General features: G+C 42.7%; 1 long non-coding RNA gene across 2 annotated transcripts in view; it reads right to left on the bottom strand.

Moving 5' to 3' along the window:
- Nucleotides 1-3,366, bottom strand: part of LOC135089073 (uncharacterized) — a 70,382-nt gene extending 67,016 nt beyond the window's left edge. The window contains exons 1-3 of one of the 2 annotated variants that reach the window (XR_010261380.1): nucleotides 2,836-3,366; nucleotides 2,037-2,129; nucleotides 53-116 (exon numbers count right to left, since the gene is read on the bottom strand). This is a non-coding gene — a long non-coding RNA (uncharacterized LOC135089073). Of the gene's footprint in view, nucleotides 1-52; nucleotides 117-1,527; nucleotides 1,844-2,036; nucleotides 2,130-2,835 lie in introns of those variants that run through there. The other variant, XR_010261383.1, reaches the window with a different exon arrangement.
- Nucleotides 3,367-3,590: the final 224 nt, after the last annotated feature.

Here is a 3,590-nt window from a genome sequence, read left to right as displayed (position 1 = left end):
CTCTGAACCATCAAAAAGCATCACTTCACCACACAGCGATGGCGCAACTCACCCTCAGCGTGCCGGGTCTCGGTGCGGCGCACACCTTCACTCGTCCTCGCCTAAGCCGTCACCAACTGCAAAATAAGATCAGAAATGCATTAATGAGAGCGAAAGCGAGAGAGAGAGAGAGAGAGAGAGAGAGAGAGAGGAGAGAGAGAGAGAGAGAGAGAGAGAGAGAGAGAGAGAGAGAGAGAGATTAGAGGTATGCCATATACAATCAAGACAGCAGTATCAACACACCTCTAGAAGTCAAATTATCCCACTGGAATACCTTTTCTTACCGCATTTTTTTACGAATAATAATAAAACGGGTTACTTTGTTTTTTGTTTGTTTTTCATAGTTTATAAATACTTGATGAGCCATATCAACGATAGAAAGAAAAAAAAAAAAAAAGGGGGCAGGGGGAGAGAGAGAGATCACGGCTGAGCGGTGATGGGCAGCAGAAACAACGCGGGAAGCAACCATCAGCCATCAACTAGCCAGTCAGCCAGTCAACCAGTCAGCCGTGCAGGAGCCGACCATCTGTTAGCAGCTAATTAAAAATTCGTTTACCTGTAATCTCAGCGCGGCCCATCGTTACTCGTGCACTTTATGTGCCAGCCGGTCAACTCAAGTGCTCTTTTGTAATACAGGCGCCGCTCAACACGCAGCTGCCGTTCATCTCAGGCCGGTGAACTTACCAACTGTCTCTCTCAAATAACAGAGTGTGACATGTAGGGATGGATCTACGGTAGAACTGCAAAGGAAGATGCATGGGACAGAAACAACTAGACAGGAGGAGACTTGTACATGGCGCCAACTCCTGACTCTAGTGAAGCGGCCAAAGAAAAAATTAACAAGAATAACGTAATCAGGTGCTTAAGTGAAATAAGTAAATTCAGAGCGTTACTTTAACCCTTTGACTGCTGATGGCATAGACGATTTTATTTTCCAGCAACCATGAGCAATTTTATTAATAAAAAATCAAGTTACAAGTATCAAAAAGATACACTAGATATTTGATGATATCTTTTCCTGTGAGAACTGCCTTTAAAATTGTTGGCTAGAATTATACCGGACCATAACATGAAGCTGAGAAGGAGTTGTAGCAGTGCAAGAGTTAAGTGCTGATATCATTAACTGTGAGGAAAGAAAGGCGAGCAGGAGATGAGGTTATGTGCGAGGGACATATGCACAGGAACAGAGGGGAGTGGAGGAGTGGAAAAAAAAGTAAGGAAACTGGAAAGGGAGAGGGGGACAAAGAATAAGGGGACAGAGAGAGAGAGAGAGAGAGAGAGAGAGAGAGAGAGAGAGAGAGAGAGAGAGAGAGAGAGATTTGCAAGGGATCAAGAAATTAATTAACCATTGCTCTCTCTCTCTCTCTCTCTCTCTCTCTCTCTCTCTCTCTCTCTCTCTCTCTCTCTCTCTCTCTCTCTCTCTCTCTCTCTCTCTCTCTCTCAATGAAATCTGCCATGCGCCCCAATCTCACAGGCAGGAGTGGCGGCACACGTCCAGCGGTGGGTGGGTAGCTGGACTAATTAACTCAGGCTGGAGGGGAGAGCGATACATAAGTGTTATGCTATTGTTCAAACTGCCATTAAGAGGTTACTCAAAATATCTGCATACCAGTTACAGTTTCCACGCCATTAGTCAGTGAGTGGATGTGTGTAATGCTGGTGACGAGAGAAGCTTCAGAGGAAGGAGATTCAGTTGTTGAGGTCTTGTCTTCATGAGTTGCAGAAACGAATGTAAGCTAGACCTTTTTCCCAACCTTGATAGAGTGTCCTTGTGTAAATATCAGCATGGACTTGTAGGACGCAACTGTCAGTAAAAAGAGTAAGTTTGTGCATGTGAATAAACTATTGTTTTTGTTCTGTAAAAACGTCTGGGATTACTCAGATGAAGTGATAAGTGTCATAATGTCATCAGTGTTCAGAAAGTTAACTGTATCGTGATATCAAGCAGGTAATACTCATACTTGATCCCTTGAGCCAGAAGACAATGGTTTTCTTACGGGGTGAGGGAGAAGGAGAGGTGTGCTTCACTTAGCGGGGAGCCGTGGAACTGAGGGTGTAGGAACGATCCGAGCCACAAGCTGCGCCAACCTCTGAAAATAATGCAAAGGAAAACTCTCCGAAAATGGAATGCAAATGCCACTTAGTGTGTATGAAGAGAACATGAAGGTTATAATGAACTACTCTGTATTTCTAAGATTGCTTTGGTCTTCACCGTAAGTGCATGGAGATGCCGACACGTGCCATTGCTGCGTCTCTCTTTTCAGACTCATAAAAAGTAATGCACCGGCGACTGGCGTAAACATGAGTAGCCTGGGCGGCCTCAACCTTCACCACCCAGGACGAGCATGTTCAAGTGTTCACGCCCGGTACAGCACGCGGCGCCAGCTGTCCCAGTGACGGGCCGTGCATGTACTTGTCCTCTGCTGTGCGCGCCTCTCCATTACGGGGATTCTGATTTTTAATTCTACGTACTCTTTACGTTTTTAGTTTTTTTTTCTTTTTTCTGTGTCTATGTTATTATTATTATTATTATTATTATTATTATTATTATTATTATTATTATTATTATTATTATTATTATTATTATTATTTTATTTATCTATTCCTTAGTTTTAGTTCAAACATGGTCATAAAGACTCTAAGTAAATTTTGTTTTTCTCTCTTCGTAGATATAGTTACTGTTAATTATATCTCATTCATCTAGAGTATAGATGAATGAAATATAATCAAAATATAGATCAAAATATAATATAAGTAAAAGAATGTGTAGACTCTATTATATATTCATTTACTTACCATTTTATATTTTCGTCGTTGCAGCATTAAAACAATTCTACGCACAATCAATATCAGGATGAACGAGTTGCCGTGGCGTCATGGTGCCGCCTCTGCATGCTGCTGGGCGGTGACAAGCTCCTCTGAATAAGACGCAAACGTTGCCAGCGAAAACTCAGATCTCACATAAGAAGAGCAGGACGTCTGGCAGCACAGTCACAGTCAGTAGTGGAGCAACACACCACACTCATTTCCTCCGTGTTGTGCTTTATCATTCAGTCAGTAAGTCCCTGGTTTGCTAGGAATCTATTTGTCGTCAGGATTTGTAAGGAGATCGTCAGGAGATAAGGAGACTGAGGGGGAAATGCAAATCATATTAGTAGTGAGCGCACAAGAATACTCAACAGCTGACAATGTGGTTTCCCTAAGATAGAATGACATGATCTGCAAAATGCCTCAGACAAAAGATCAGGATCTGGACACTGCCCTCCCTCCACCTCCCTCCTCCCACAACTTCTGCTGCCTTTACGAAGCTCCTAGCACCAAGCACTTCATTAGTCCATACACTGATTTCTATTCGTTTTATGAACATGAGTTTCTTTTGGTTATCCTCGGAATGTAAAAAATGAGGTCATCAAAGAAAATGGAAGTCAGGTCACGGATATCAACAACATAAGAACATAAGAAATAAGGGAAGCTGCAAGAAGTGACCAGGCTTAAACGTGGCAGTCCCTGTATGAAATATACCTACCTATTTCCACCTATCATCCCCATCC

Source organism: Scylla paramamosain, chromosome 3 (genome assembly GCF_035594125.1).
Source record: "Scylla paramamosain isolate STU-SP2022 chromosome 3, ASM3559412v1, whole genome shotgun sequence".
NCBI lineage: Eukaryota > Metazoa > Arthropoda > Malacostraca > Decapoda > Portunidae > Scylla > Scylla paramamosain.
The sequence above is the reverse complement of the archived record's forward strand: the minus strand, read 5'-3'. Positions and strand labels throughout refer to the sequence as shown.